The following is a 16,123-nucleotide window of genomic DNA, read 5'->3' on the forward strand; positions in this document are numbered from 1 at the left end:
ATTTAGGACACTGTGCAGAGGAAGGCCATGGCAATTTGCAGAGGAGGGCAATGGCAAACCTCCTCTGGGTATGTCTTGCCTAAGAAAAAAACATGCAGTTCATAGTTGGGGGCCCCAAAAGGAAAGCAGGTTTTTGCAGGAAGAAGAAATGCAAGAGATTCTGGTGCAGTGTCTCAGGTCATTTCCACTGAATGGCAAGCAGTTAGGAAGCAATGAACCTGCTCTGGGTTTTAGTGTGAACTTTAGATGTTCCCTTTAATAATCTCTGGAATCTTAGGATTGTAGGGTTGGAAGGGAACCCAAAAGCCATCCAGGTCCAGCCTATCACTGGAGACCAGGGTTCGATTCCCGGTTCAGCCAGGAAATCCCCCGGTGACCTTGGGTGGGTCACACATTAATAATAATAATAATAATAATAATAATAATAATAATAATAATATGTTTATTTATATGCCTCCTCTGAGCAAACCTTGCCAAGAAAAGCCCATGACCAGCTTGCTTTAGAGTCGCCGTAAGTTGGAAACAAAGGCACACACCAACAACAATGTAGATAAATCACAATTTTAATTGAAAAGAATAGAGGCGATCCTGAAAAGGAGAAAGCTTAGCAGGTGAGTCCTTGGGCTCCTGGCTTGACATGCGTTTGCTGGTCAACCCAGGTTTCTGTCTCTCCGTAATGTGTGAAAAGGCCCTACGCCCCCCTCACCTGCCTCCCCTTGACCTCCAGAGTGGACCAGCTGACCCTCCAGCCCCAACGGATGACCTCTCCTTGTCCCCAGCCTGCCTGCCTCTCCCTCTGAGAGCCAAATAGCTGCTCAGGATCTTTCCCCTCTTAGCCTAATTGACCGTTAATGTAAAGCTGGCGATGGATTTAGAGCCACTTCTTCCCCCTCTGCCCCATCTGCTTCCTGGCGCTGCTGGCGGAGGTTCAGGGGCTGGAGGACGCTCTCCGTCCGTTGCCTCCTTTGAGACTGAATTGGGGCAGCAATTTGGAGTTTTTAATTTGTGATTATTTTTATTTTTAACACACAACGCTGGGTTGAAGCAAAGGTAAGCGGCAGCAAAAATGACCATTGCAGAGGCTGGGGAGCATCGATGTGTCCATCTCTTTGGAGGATTTTTGCTTTTATCCATTGATTGTCAGTGGCTGCTGCTCTTGACGCTGTTGTTACTGTTATTATTACTATGGATCTCACAGTCTACCAGCTAGTAGAAATTCAAAGATATAGCCCTGTTAGTCTGTAGAGTCAGTACATAGAGAGATCTTGTAGCACCTTTGAGACAAAAAGAAAGAAGTTGGCAGCAGGAGCTTTCCTAGATTTAAGTCTATTTCCTTAGATGCATTTGCTTTGGACTACAGTTTTGCTTCCTCCGTGATTCAGATTCTATCCAAGCATCTAGGAATCAGTGGGATATCTATCACCAAATAATATAGCAGGGTCCAAATGTGTTTTTGTCACTGTAATTCATCCTTCCTCCTCCTCTTCCACGTCTTCTGTTGTTATTCTTATTCATACTGGTTTCCCAGGGGTTACTGACTGGATTGTGTCCAGAAATCTGGGCATCAGGGAGTGATTGTCACATCATAAGGTAATATTATCAGGTATTGTCAGATAATAGGATCATGTCAGATAATTGTTGCTCTTCCCTGCCTTGATCCATGGAGAGAAGCTGGGTAAGTTGTTGTCATTATTGTTGTTGTTGTTTTTGTTGTTATGAACTTCAAATGTTGTCAGCATAACCCTGAAAGGACTTGTTGGAAATGGAGAAGTAAAAACTCTTAATGGAAACAGAAGACTCGAAAAAGTGACTCTGTTTTTAGCATATGGTAACAGTTTTGCGTCTGATGTGATCGATTGCCCCAACGTTACTCCATGGAGCCCAGTCATGTTGGTTTTAATGCTGATATGGATTTTTAATGATTGTAATGTGTTACTGTATTGTCATGGTTGTTGCATTAGTTTGTTATAGTAAGCTTTTGGATTGTTATGATAAGGGGATAGAAGGGTTATTTTTATGCTATTTTGTTATATTATGGTTATTATGTTATGTGTTATTTCTATGTAAGCTGCCTTGATCTGTTGGGAGAGGTGGCATATACATTTATCATCATCATCATCATCATCATCATCATCATCATCATCATCATCATCTACCAAACATAAATAGGGTTGGTGAAATTATTTCATTTTTTCAGTCTCCCTGGTCTTAATGTATGGAGTTTTGGAACATCATTGATTCAGATTTGATCCAAGAATCTATGAATCAGTTCGGTTATTGCCAAATAACATGGCACCTTCCGAGAAACGTGGCTTTATTACTTGTATTGTGACTGTTATTATTTTCATCGAGATCCCACTTTCCCTCCAAAACCAAAATCGGTGGATGCTCAAAATCTGTGGAAATGGAGGGCAGTTGGTATAGTTCTGTGGCATCCCTTATATAAAATGGCAAAATCAAGCTTTGCTTTTTGGAATGTGTATATATATAATATAATATTTTCAAGTCATGGACGGTTGAATGGAATCCGTGAATAGAGAGGGACGACTATACAATGATGGATGGGCAACCCTAACTATAATATTCAATTAGATATATTTACATTTGAGAGTCTAGTTCTTTTCTGTCTTCCCTTTCAAATATCATTTAGATCCATGGATAAGGAGGGCAGATTGTGTAGTTTTAAGAAGGTCAGGACTAAAGCGAGAGTAAGCCATTGTTACAAACCATTGGAAACATGCAAGCGCAACAATTCTGGGATGTTTTTGCAGCCATAGAGGGATGGTTCTGCACAATGGTGCTGTTTGGTCTCTTGGGCTGAAGGCGGACGCAAGATTAATGGCAGAAATGATTTACAAAGAGATCACTGTCCACACAAACACTGCTGGGTTCTGGATATTTGGTTTCTTTGGGTGGGTTTTAGGCTGTTTGGGGATGTTTTAGGATGTTTTGGGATGGCGAATGCATGTGGCACTGCGGATGATGCTAAGGTGGCATTGGCAACACTTTCCGTCTTGTGCCAGGAGGTGGCAATGTTTGCTCAGAGTGGCATTGCAAGATGCAAAGGATTGTGGGAGAATCTGCGCATGGCGTTTTCTTCCAGAGCTTGCAAAGCAGAGAAACTCTTGCCATGTTTCCCCCCCTTTTCTGATACCAAGTTCCCCCCACTCTTTCCATTACGCAGCCCCCCAAAAGCAGTTTCCTTGCTGGATGGCATGGACATGGCTTGGAGGAAACAACAAAAAGCAAGGGACTTTAATTAAGGTCTTTTTGCAATAGCTAAGGCACAGTATGCGACAACATCATGGCTGCAGCTGAATGAAGGAAAACCTCATTCCTTTTGCAATTTAGCCACAAATGCGGCTGTAACTATTTGGCTAATTCTAGGTTTTGCTCAGTCCAGACAGCTTCCTGAGGCCAATGGATTATTATAGGGCTCAGACATGTTTTGTTTTAATTAAAATCAAAAGGGAACCGTGTTACTTGCTTTTAGTCAGGAAAAAGGAAAGGGCTGAGTTTTAAGAACTGTCTGTGTTGTGTGCCTTCAAGTTGTTTGTGGCTTATTGCAACCCTAAAGCAAACTTATAATGAGGTTTTCTTGGCAGGATTTGTTGGTTTGCCATTGTCGTTCCCTGAGGCTGAGAGAATGGGACTTGCCCAAGGTCACTTTATAATAATAATAATAATAATAATAATAATAATAATAATGCATCTAAATACATCAGAGGAAGCCACCAAGTTCTTTCTTCCAGTGAATCTCAAAGGTGCTACAAGATCTCTCTGCTTATTATTATTATTGCATCTAAATGCATCAGAGGAAGTAGACCTAAGTCTAGGAACACTCCTGTTGCCAACTTCTTTCTTTCAGTGAGTCTCAAAGGTGCTGCAAGGTCTCTCTCTTTATTAGCTCCCTGAGTCTTGGGGCTGTGGCTTGGTCAGGGCTGGTCAAAGTTTCTTGGTGGAAGCATAATGTCCAGAGAGTAGGAGGTGGACATAGCCCACAAGAGAGCCTCTTTCTCTCCCAAGCGCCAGGCGTGCGCTCCGTGCTGCCAGCACAACAAGGAGTGGGAGGACTGTGCAATGCACCTGCTCTTGGCATGGATGCTCTGGCAATGAATTCATTATAGGGTCCACCATGCCAGTCGGACACAGCCCTCCCACTCCTCCGGAGGGTCATGGCAAGGATGTTGTTGCACTGCTAATGATGAAAAGAGCGGGATGCATCTGCGTTTGTGTGTGTTTGTATGTCATTTCTTTGATCTCTCGTCCAAGGGATGGTTGCTGATGGAACTTGGCTGGAAAATCCTCTTTGGCTTGTTCTTAGCCAAACCCTCCCAAGGCTTGCAGATGCAGAGATGGGTGCAGCCATGCCACCTTTCTCTTTCCAGAGCTGGTTCTGAGTTGGAAGAAACCTCAAGGGCTGATCCAGTCCAACCCTCTTCTGCCATGAAGGAGGAGACAACCAAAGCCTTCCTAACAGAAGGCCATCCGTCCATCGGGAATGCTTTCATTGTGTCCTCTTACATGGAAGAATTATTAGTCTCCGTCTTTTGGAGAGTTACTAGTCTCTTTGGAGGTTTTCAAGCAGAGGCTGGCCACCCTCTTTGGAGGGAGGTGAGAGAAGTCTTCCCAATTTCTGGAACAATGACTCTTAGTGTAGTTCAGCATGAAAACCAAAGATCCACCCAGACCTCCTTCCCGCAGAACTACAATTCCCAGAAGGCCCCAAGGAAAGGGCATGGCCCTTAAATGGCTTCTCTGCTAGCACCCTGCAATGCTTCTGACACCTTCCTTTTGCATGGTTAGATGGAAATGGAATTAAACTAGCCATTCCACATACAGCAATATGTAATGCTGCCGTCTTCCCCAGTAATACCTTTCTCCAGGGCTAAACTCATTGTTCTGGAAGGTTTCCTTGTGAGCCACATTCCTGCAAGGTCCTCCTGAATGCAGTTAAAAGCTTCCTGTTCTTCAGGTCCTGGTTGTTTTATAGCTGTGGTTGGTCATGGCTGGAGCAATGGCACTAAAGGGTTTTGATTCCTCTTGCAATAGTCTGCAATGCCCCAGCGCCACTGGATTGCTCATGTCTTCTATGATTTGCTTTCCTTTCTGTCCAGAATCCCAATCAGGATGGTGCCATTGCACTATTAGAAGAGACAGAGAGTGAAAATGATGAGATAAAACTAGAATGGAAAGCCTCCTCTGCCCCTTTAGAAACAGAAATGGACAAACAGGCAGCGAATGGGAGCAGTGCATCTTGTTCTTCCAAAGACTCTGCTCAGTTGGGACTAAGAACGGAATTCGGGATGACATTTTTAACTTATTCTTTGCATGGCTCTCTGAGCTTCCTTTCTTTTATTTCTATTTTAAAATCTATCAGCAATACAAACAGCCTTTTCCCGTTCTCTCTCTTCTGTGTTAAGAGAAAACTTTCCTTTTTTGCTCCAAAAGACTTTAAGGGAACTGACATTTAAAGGGAAAGGGCTGCTAACAATGTTACTGCACAGCTTTGAGGTTTCAATATGTTTTAACATTGTTTTCAATGCTATCCATGGCTTTAATTATATTTTAACTTTTTGTATCTCTTTCACTGACAAACCTGCAAGCTTTTGATTGCTCCTGTTTGCAATGTTTGCAAGCCATTTTAAGGGCCGAAATGTCCTCAAGGCCTTGGAAGCTAAGGAGGGCCAGCCTGGTTAAGATTTGGATGGGAGCCGGGCAAGAAATCTCAGGTGCTGCAGGTTGCATTTCAGAGGAAGGGACTGGCAAAACCACGTCCAAGGAGCCCTTGCTCTGTTTAGGACTAGTCTTAACAACAACAACAACAACAACAACAATATAACCTAAAAGTATCAGTTCCCTATCTGATCTTGGAAGCTAAGCAGGGTCAGCCCTGGATAGTCCTTGGATGGGAGACCCTCAACAAATCCTAGGCTGTCTTTCGGAGGAAGGAACTGGCAAAAGCATCTCTCGAGATTTCTTGCCTAAGAAAACCCTGTGAAATTCATGGGGTCCCCATATAAGTCAATAGGAGATTTGAAGGCACAGAGACACACAAACCCTCTTGTTTCCCAGAAAAGGTAGCTTACAAACACAGACAAACAACAACAACAACAACAGAAGCACCAGCAAATACATGAGAGAATCAGCGCAAGGCTGTGAAAAACCTTGGTTTAGTCCCATTAACTTGGCCTGTTTGGCTGCGACTGAGACATAATTTGATGAAAAGCCCATTCTTTCTTCAGCTCCAGGGTTAAAAACCTGGCATCGAATGCAGAAGTTGTGCAGTCAGCCCTGGAGCAAATTCGGCTCCATAGGCGTTGTGTCTTTCCCTCTTTGAGGCTTTGATGCCAGCAAGACTGGAGGGAACCCCAGAAAGTGAGAAGATGATATCCCAATGATATCTTATGTTTCTTTAAAGTCAGATGTTGCTCTGGGCTCCAGGAGGTTTTCATTAATAGCATTCATTGATGGCATCCCTGGGCTCTTTTGCGCCGTCGAAAGGACAGCGTCACATTATAGGATCATGAGGCCGGAAGGACGACAAAATTGGGGGCATACTTATCAAATTTGCAGATGAGACCAAATTAGGAGGAATAGCTAATACTCCAGAGGACAGGATCAACGTTCAAGATGACCTGAATAGACTTGAAAGCTGGGCCAAAGCTAACAAAATGAAATTCGACACGGGGAAATGTAAGGTACTGCACTTAGGGCAGAAAAATGAAATGCACAGATATAGGATTATGGGGGACACCTGGCTGAATGAAACTATATGTAAAAGGGATCTAGGAGTCCAAGTAGACCATAAGTTGAACATGAGTCAACAGTGCGATGTGGCAGCTAAAAAGGCCAATGCGATTTTAGGCTGCATCAATAGAAGTCTAGTGTCTAGATCAAGGGAAGTAATAGGGCCACTGTATTCTGCTTTGGTCAGACTCCACCTGGAATATTGTGTCCAGTTCTGGGCACCACAATTTTAAAAGGATGTTGAGAAACTTGAGCCATGTGTCCAAAGGAGGACAAATAAAATGGTGAAGGGTCTGGAAACCATGAAGCCCTATGAGGAAAGACTTAAGGAGCTGGGGATGTTTAGCCTGGAGAAGAGAAGGTTAAGAGGTGATATGATAGCCCTGTTTAAATATTTGAAGGGATGCCAGATTGAGGAGGGAGCAAGTTTGTTTTCTGCTGCTCCAGAGACTAGAACGCAGAACAATGGATTCAAACTGCAGGAAAAGAGATTCCACCTCGGAGAGTGGTTTAATCTGCCGCCTTGGAGGTCTTTAAGCAGAGGCTGGATGGCCATCTGTCAATGGGGATGCTTTGATTGTGATTTCCTGCATGGCAGAATGGGGTTGGACTGGATGGCCCTTGCAGTCTCTTCCAACTCTGTGATTCTATGATTCTATGATTCGAACCCACAGCAAAAGCAGCCCAGAGAGGCGGCCATCTCACCTGTCCTTAGAAACCTCCCATAAAAGAGTCTTTCCATTGCTTTCTGAGGGAGTCTCTTCCACTCTTATCCCCAGCAAGATTTTCCTAATATTTTGTGGAATCTCCTTTCTTGCAGTTTTAACCCTCTGCAGGAAAGGTCTTCAGGTATTCAAAGATGGCAATCCTATTATCACCTCTCAAGCCATCTCTTCTCCGGGCTAAACATCCCCCAACTGCCAGGAGGCTAAATAAAGATATTTTTATGGAAGAGAGAAGCATGAAAGCCATACTGTCCTCTGACATTATAGAAGGCTGTGATCCTCTGCAAAGGTTGCAGGAAACAGTCACTTTTCAGGGTGCTGACAATGAAGAGTTAATGCCATTCCCTGGGAAATCATAGGTTTTTAAATCTATTGCATGCAAACTGCCTTGAGTCCCAACAACAACGATAAAGAAATGGTACCTTTTCTTCCATGTAAAAAAGCTGCAAAGGCCCAGGCTTTGCCTATGAAAAGATTATTTCCTAGGATTTCCCAGGATCTCAGGTTATTGAAGGAAAATGGAGGCAAAGGGGGAAGGAGGAGAGAAAAACAGGGACATTTTAAAAACAGCTTTTTAAAAAGGGGGACACTAAAAGATAAATTGGGACAGTCCCAGAACATTCAAGACAATTGAAGGGTAAGGCATCAAATCTTCATTGTTAGCACACTGGAAAGCAACTGTTTCTTGCAACCTTTGCAGAGGATCGCTGCCTCTTTGTGTCACACAGCAGTGTGGTTTTTCATGCTTCTCTTCCACAAAAATGCTTTTGCTTTGGAAAAAAGGTGCTTTTGCTTTGGGGCTTCACGGTGTCCCATGGCGCTGTGGCCAAAAGTGCTCATGCTTAGAAACAGCCAAAGCCCCTAAGAGTGGATTTGTGGGGCTTTGGGATGCCCTTCACGAAAGAGGGTCCTTCTCCCTTTTTGGCCAGAGGAGGACTGGACACATGGCTTTGCTGCAGCCCTGCAAGAGCATTGGAAGCGAATGGTACATCCCAGGCGCCTGCTGCCCTTCCTTGGGAGAGGAATGGTAGATCCCAGGCAGCCCTCCCCATGCGCCTGCTGTGAGTCTGGAGCCTGAACATGGCTTTGTCTGGCTGAGTCTGGCTTGGCAGAAAGAGGAGGAGGAGGAGGAGGCAAGGATGCTCCCAGCCGGGGATGATGGAGCTCCAAGGGATCTTTCTCCCAGTGAAGGCAACCTCTGGGACCCTTGGCCTGCCTTGGCCAAGCCACCTGGGACTTAGAGGAGGGCTTGCAGAGAGCCAGCCCCGGCACCATCACAGTCACAGTGGCCGCCTGGGATGTGAGCATGAGGCAGCGGCTGGGCAATCTCAAAGCCTTTGGGGAGGGAAGGGGAGGCCACAGCAAACCTTCGGTGAGTCTCTCGGCCAGCGAAGAAACTGCATTTTGTGTGCATGTGTGTGTGTGTGCGTGTGCACGCATAGAGGATTTGGGGTTTTCTATAGGGCAGCCATAGCTGGGCATGCAATTGACAGTATCAGATGGAAGGCATCTCAGTGTCAAGGCTCCCCATTCTCTGGAGAGATGCAGCCACTTTTTGTCCCCAGAATTGGGAAAGCCAACGCATTTATTTATTGCAAAGCCAACTCATCGATTGCAAAGCAATGCAAGGCATATCGATCGCAAAGCAACTCATGATGCACTGCAAAGCAACACATTTATTGTAAAGCGATGCATGATGTATCGATCGACCGAGTGATTGACAGCCTGTATCCTCTCTGTGTCTTGCAACATGCAACGTGTATGTTGTGCATTTTGGTTGGTCTGATAAAGCTATTGCTGACTTGTAGATTTGGGGTGTTGTTGTACCGCCAGGGATCAATGGGGATGCTTCCTTACAGATCCAGGTCTAAGTGATGATGGTTGTTTTCAGAGATGATGCCTGAGTCTTCTTCAGGAAAGGAGACATTGGTCCAAAACACACTTCAGAAATAGTGCAGTTTGAGACTGCTTTAACTGCCCTGGCTCAGTGCTGAGGAATCCTGGGAATTGTAGTTTATTATGGCGACAGACAGAGAAGTCTAAATGTCTAACAAAACTACAGTTCCCGGAATTCCCTAGCATTGAGCCAGGGCAGTTAAATGCAGTCTCAAACTGGGTTATTTGGTGTGTTTTGGGCCAGAGAGTGAGTGGTCTGAAATGGTAGGTGTCTGGTCCTATTTTTCAGGGCCAGCGTGGCATAGTGCTGTTCCAAGAGACTGTGTTTGAATCCCTGCTCAGCCATGAAAACCTCTGGGGTGACTTTGGGTAGATGAACTTCCTGGTCCATAACTAGAGGACAGCCGTGGCAAGGCACCCTTGGAGAAATCCAGCCAAGGAATCCCTAGGGGAGGCTCGCCATAAGTTGAGGTCCATTTGAAGGCATGGGACAACCTCTTCCCCCCCAATTTGGGGTCTTCTTTTGTGTGCCACTGCCCTTGCTCTTTCCTGGAACCACTCTGGCTGCCTTTGTGCTTGTGTTTGTGGTTCACACAGTGGCAACAGCCGTGGCGTTCCTGGTGCCAGGTTTTGACTAACGCTGGGCTTGCTTTTGCACAAGAGGAATGTGGCTCCCTGGGACAAGGCTCCTGCGCTGTTTGGGAGTAAAAGCCTCCGTTGAACAGGGGATTTTTTTAAAGAAATGAGGCTTTCCAAGGGCATTTTGCTGTGGATGTGTTTTCCCTTGGTCTCAGGGATAATCACAGTCAGCAAACTCTCAGATGCATCCTTTTTTGTTTGGGTTTGTGGTGGCACATGGGTCCGCCAACATCTTGCAGATGAAAACTGGGACATCAGTAGGGCCTGGTCAAAATGACAAAATGTATTAATCATAATTAATACCGTTGTGTTGTTGTTGTGTGACTTGAAGTCATTTCTGAACGATGGTGACAATAAGGTGACCCTGTCATGGGTCTTTCTTGGCAAGGTTTGGTCAGAGGGGATTTTGGCATTGCCTTCCCCTGAGGCTGAGATAATAGATTTGCATGGAGTAGTAATAATAATAATAATAATAATAATAATAATAATAATAATAATATATCTGAGTGACCCTAAAGCGCTGGGTGACTTTGAGCAAGTCATGCTCTCTCAGCTTCAGGGAAAGGAATGGCAAACCTCCTCTGTGCAAATCTTGCCAAGAAAACCCCATGATAGGTTCATGATAGGATAAATCAAAAACTTGACTCGAAGGCACACAACAACAACAACAACAATTAATACCACAATCCTAGGCTTTTAACTGAGGAGAGGCTGGTAGGGCTTGGAAGAGAAGCATAGCTGTTCTTTTTATATGATTTTATACCATTGTTCAGAAATGGTTGTGTTTAAATGACTTGAGGCCCACTCCAGTTTATGGTGGAAACCTTGGGATTCCTGGCCAGATATATCTCTTTGGGGAGGCTGTGTCTGGTGGCCCTTGCGTGCGTCTCCTAAAAAGTAGGATTTGTGTATGTGTAGATTATGGAGTTTATCATCCAGTACAAAAACGGGATTTAAAGTGAAAAACCCCCACAAAATGTATTATCAGATGACGTCCAGGTTAACCCAACATTAACCTGGACAGAAAGTAGAAAAGGCATGCAAAAGTGCAACTGATTTTCAGACAACTGTTAAGGTGCAATAACCCGGCTAGAAAGCAGACAAAATGCTATTCTTGTTATTTCCAGAAAATCCTGAGAGTAAAAAGAATTGTGTGTTGACAACTTTCTAGGTGGTTTAATGTTGCATTAACATGTGTCTTAGGGCTTTTGGGGAGTTGTTTTAATCCTGTTTCTGCACAGGATGATAAACTCCTAGGTCTTCCATGCACACATGATGTACCAGTACCTGGATATACACCCAAAGCATAAACACGCACATGGATGCAAATGCGCACAGGCTTAATTGGTTGACTGTTGAGCATAAAACCCTTGCAGAGAGTCCACTTTCTTTAATTGGGGATCCGCGTTGTCTTCTAGCGGCGAGAGGGCGCTTTGTCCGGTGCCTCTAATTACATTGCCCAGAAATCTCTGGAGCGGCGCTGGTGGTCCTCCCTTGCTCACCAACGGCCCTCCAGAACAACAATACAAAGCGCGCACAATGCGCAATCTGGCGGAGGAGCAACAGCCACGCTGGGAGGTCAGGTTAGGTGGGGGGTAAAGAGCGGAGGAGCTTGTATCTGCCCCTTGTATCTGCAAATACTCCAGGGCTTTGAGTAGATAATAATAATAATAATAATAATAATAATAATAATAATAGTATAAATTATGGCTATAAAAATCAATGGAATTATATTGATTTGTAGGGCTTTGGGTAGCTTGGTTCCCCCAGAATAATAATAATAATAATAATAATAATAATAATAATAATGATGACTATAAATTGTGGCTATAAGAATTCATATCAGAGGAATTATATTGATCTGCTGGGCTTTGGGTAGTTTGGTCCCCTCCTGGATAATAATAATAATAATAATAATAATAATAATGACTATTAATTATGGCTATAAAAATTCATATCAGTGGAATTATGTTGACCTGCATGTTGTTGTTGTGTGCCTTCAAGTCATTTCCGACTTAGGGCAACCCTACGGGGGAACTTTGACAGGTTTTCTTGGCACAATTTGTATTTTCTTTCTTTCTATGCTTTTACACACTCTAAGTACAATAAGTCTACAGGTAGCAGAAGAATACTACGTAGATTATTTTTCCATATTAAACTAGTTGAAAGGGCTGTGAGTATAAGAAAACAGCCATTAAATTAGAGAATGGGAAGTTATTTAACATTTAACGTTTGGATACGTTAGTGGTATTTAAGTGTGTATTGGTGTCTTTTGTCTAGGTTTTTATGAAATATGACATAATTAATTTTAAAAAGCTTTGGTTCAGGGGCCATATGTAGCTCACGATTTGCTTTTTCCTGACGCCAGGGCTGTGGGTTCAAGTGATGCTATCTTCCCTGATTTAAGAAACGCTGTCTCTCTCTCTCTCTCTTTCTGGCTCCAAATGACTGCGTTTGGCTGGAAAAGTCCAGGGTCACCCAAACCCTGAGGGCATTTTCCGTGTTTTGGAGTCTTGTCCCGACGCGTCTGATCCAGGTGCCAAAGTTTCAAAAGTTGCAGCCTGACTCACCCCAGTCCTGAACATCGCAGGCAATTGTACAAAGGTGTAGCTATGGGGGACACAACGGAGGCATTACTCCCAAGTAATAATTCTGTCCCCCCAAAAAACATGAATTATCCTTCCCTTTCCAAACTGTTATTACTATACTCCACTCTGGGCTCCACAACAAAGTCCACTTGTTGCAAGGATCCCTGAAAGTATGACTGCAAGGAAGGAGACAGGCTCATGGTGGGGATGATGATGATGATGATGATGATGATGATGATGATGATGATGCACATGTCTGTGTGTGTGTGTGTGTGTGTGTGTGCGCGTGCATGTGTGGAAGCGGCACGTGGCCTCCTGGCCCTCCGACACCTTTGTTTACCCTCCGCGACGGGTGTCTTGCCTCCGATGCGCCTCCCTTGAGTCACCAGGCGCAACATTTCCTGTAAAGAGGGAAGGTGTGGGCCATCAGCCACGGAGGCAAACAAGTCACGGAGCAGGGCCTGGGAAATGCCCAGGAAAACCCAGGTCAGCAAAACTGCAGCGCCTCCAAATCTGCAAGTGATGCATCTGAGGAAGTAGACTCAAGTCTAGAAAAGCTCCTGCTGCCAACTTCTTTCTTTCAGTGCGGCAAGATCTCTCTTTGTACTTATTTCACAGACTGACATGGCTATATCTTTGAATTCTACTGCTTCTCTTCATTGGATGATGTTGCAACGTTTAAAAGGGAATTTGCTGTGTTATTTGTTGTGGGGTTTCTTCCTTTTTCCGTCCCTCCAAATAACAAGGAAGTCCAAGGGGTTTATTGAACCTTTGCTGCTCATTTGCTCAGAGTTGTTTCAGTTTCCAGAAGGGAGGGAGGCACATTGTGTCACAAACACACTGGATTGTCTTGTTTGTTGTGGCTGTTTAAAAAGGAGACACTCTAAGGTTGCTAAACAAATCCGACAGAAGTGCCTCCTAAACTTCCATTAAAAGGTAACTTTGGAAAGTAATGATTAAAGTAGCTTGCACACCTGAGGAAGTAGAGTTATTAGTCTCAAAGGTGCTACAAGATCTCTCTACTTATGGTCGCAACCTGGTTATGTTTCTTTTCCAAATGCCCTTTTGCTAATGCCTTTGTAATGCCATTCCAGGCTGCCCACTGTTGGTTGCTGGTTGTGTGTTATTTCCAAGTTTTGCTCCGCTTGCAGGTAACCAGGCGGCAGGAATGCATGCGTCTCTGTGTGTTGGGTCTTGGAAACCTAATGCGGGAGTGCTATGGCCCTGGCCCGGGCTTTGCTCACCTGGGAGCCGAGGCTTAGGTTCCCTTTGGGAGCTTTCTCTTGTCGGAAGAAGGAGGGGGCAGGTGAGAGGAGCGAGGCAAGTTGGAGGCAGGCAAGTTCTGGCAAGAAGGAGGCAGGCCTGCAGCAGACACCTCCGTGGCCCTCTGCCCCAGCCGTCGTTTCCAGCCAGTCCGGCCTCAGAGCCCTTACTCACGCCAAACCTCAAAGGGGCCCCACCTGCTGAGTCAATGCTCTGTCACAGCTCTGGAGATTCCACCCCAAACCCTTCCGAACCCAAAGCTTTCAATCACCCAGACGCAGCCTCCGCAGCTCGGACGAGGCCTCCTCCGCTTTCCTCCTGGCTCTGGACCTTGGCCAAAGTGGGGCACACAGGGGCCAAAGAGGGGTGAGTCTGGTGCCAAGGGAGGGTCAGTGGCGGTGGTATGAGTCGGTGGATGGGCCGCTTCCAGACGCCCCAGTTTGGGTGTCTCCCTCGGAGGCCCCGTGTCTCAGCTTTCATGATGGCCGCGCTGCGGTTAAAAATTCAGCAGTGCCTTGGAGCGCTGCCTTGGCTGACACTCTTGCCGTGCTCTTCCTCCTTCCCCTCCCTTGGCCTCCATCTTCCTGGAAGGGTCAAGTTGGTCCCCTCTCCTGCCATCTTTGCCCCCCTTCCCCACAGAAGAGCCCCCTGCCCACCCTGCCCTTCCTTGCCCCCCTTTCCCCAAGCCTTTCCAGGCCTCCATCTGCCCCCAGTTGACACCTGCTTTGCCTCCTTTGCTCCTTCCTTCCCTGTGGCTTTTCTGGCTGGGTTTCCTTCAGAGCACCTGAGATATACGACTATGGAGGAGGCTGCAAATATTGGCATGATGCTCACTTCCAGCGGCAAAGCAAGCCCCAGAAGCAGTGCCAGGGTTTGGGCAGGTTTTCGGATGGCTGGCTGGCTGGATCTATGGATGGATGGATGGCTTGCAGCTCGGCCCTTGATGGTTGCCCAGGGGTCACTTGCAGAGAGACTCCCTATGAACAAAGCTGGACTTTGGTTTGGAGGTGTACTTCTTTGGCCAGTACCTCCTCAAAGTAAGCAATGGGTAATTTTCGTGATTTTCTCCTCACTGCGAAAAAAAATATTACAAAACTGCATCATTTTCAAAGACTATTTGCAGGTTGTGGAGTTAGGAATTGCGGTTTTGTCGATTTTGGAGTCAGTCGTATTTTGCCGTATGGCCAACAGGGTTACTCATAAACACAGGTGCAGTTTGGGAGTCATTCTGTTAAATAATAATCATAATAATGGGATTGTGTATTCGTTTTGCACAGAAAACAGCCTTTTCTGCGCATGTTCTGGGCAGCAAAGAATGTGCAGAAAAACCCCCTGTTTTCTCCAAAGAATATGAGATTGCTGTGAGAAATGTTGTTTTCCGCACAGAGGTGTGTCCATTTTGCGTAGTACAAATCTCAAACCGTGACGATTCTCATCAGTCCAGGCTTCCTCTCAAGAGAAATTCTTGCCAGTTGAGATTTTCTAAAACATGATTTTCGACTGTTCTCCCCTTTCTTGCTGCTAGTAATATTTTGCATCCGGAGGATTTAATCTGATCCAGAGGAATTGTGTGGCTGGCTCCTCATGGAAATATTTGGGTGCCTTTTGGGATTTTTTTGGAAAGACGGGGAAATCAGCAACACTCTTTGCCTATAATTCTGTGCAAAACCTTTAAAACTGCTGCCATAGCTCCTGCATTTGAGGATGCAATTGTAGGTCCCAGGAAGAAGAGAACTTACCTAGGAAAGGTAAAGCAATGCACCACGAAATGTGTGTGTTTCTGTGTCAGGAAAAGCTGCAGATGTATTATACAAATATAGAGTTTGCATATGACACTTGTTTTGAATATTCCATTTTGCTTCTGGGGACAAAAAGACCTATCTCCTGATGGACTGGAAATGGCCTTTCAGCCCTCTCTGGCTATTGACTTTTTGCCCTCTGTCACAATTTCCAACATCCTTTAAAGGCTGGAGTCTGACTTTTAAAACTGGATGGTGCAAGTTGGGACTCTCAGGGCCCTGGATGCTGGTTTCCACACTCGCTTTGTGAAGTTGTGGTCTTGCCAAACGTACCATCGGTTCTGCCCCATGTCTGCAGTTATTTTCATCCGTCGTTTCTTCCAAGTGATCATCGCTGAGACATAGTTTCCCGTGAAGAAGCAGCCTTGCTCTGATTTAATTTATCTTAAAAACCACGCAGAGGGACTTTGCTGCGTCTCTGCAAGGTCTCTGTTGTGACAACGTTTTCAGGATGTATTTGCAC

The 16,123-nt window shown here is 45.2% G+C and overlaps 1 protein-coding gene across 5 annotated transcripts in view; it reads left to right on the forward strand.

Moving 5' to 3' along the window:
- Positions 1-16,123, forward strand: part of LOC149307867 (pleckstrin homology domain-containing family G member 5-like) — a 62,391-nt gene that overhangs the window by 21,673 nt on the left and 24,595 nt on the right. Inside the window, exon 1 of one of the 5 annotated variants that reach the window (XM_089534546.1) lies at positions 967-1,050. The exons of the other annotated variants lie outside the window; for them this stretch is intronic. The gene's annotated coding sequence lies outside the window, so the exon portion shown is untranslated. Of the gene's footprint in view, positions 1-966; positions 1,051-16,123 lie in introns of those variants that run through there. 5 annotated transcript variants of the gene reach the window in all.

Source organism: Sceloporus occidentalis, unplaced genomic scaffold (assembly GCF_023333645.1).
Source record: "Sceloporus occidentalis isolate IW3139 unplaced genomic scaffold, rSceOcc1.0.p SCAF_8, whole genome shotgun sequence".
Taxonomy (NCBI): domain Eukaryota; kingdom Metazoa; phylum Chordata; class Lepidosauria; order Squamata; family Phrynosomatidae; genus Sceloporus; species Sceloporus occidentalis.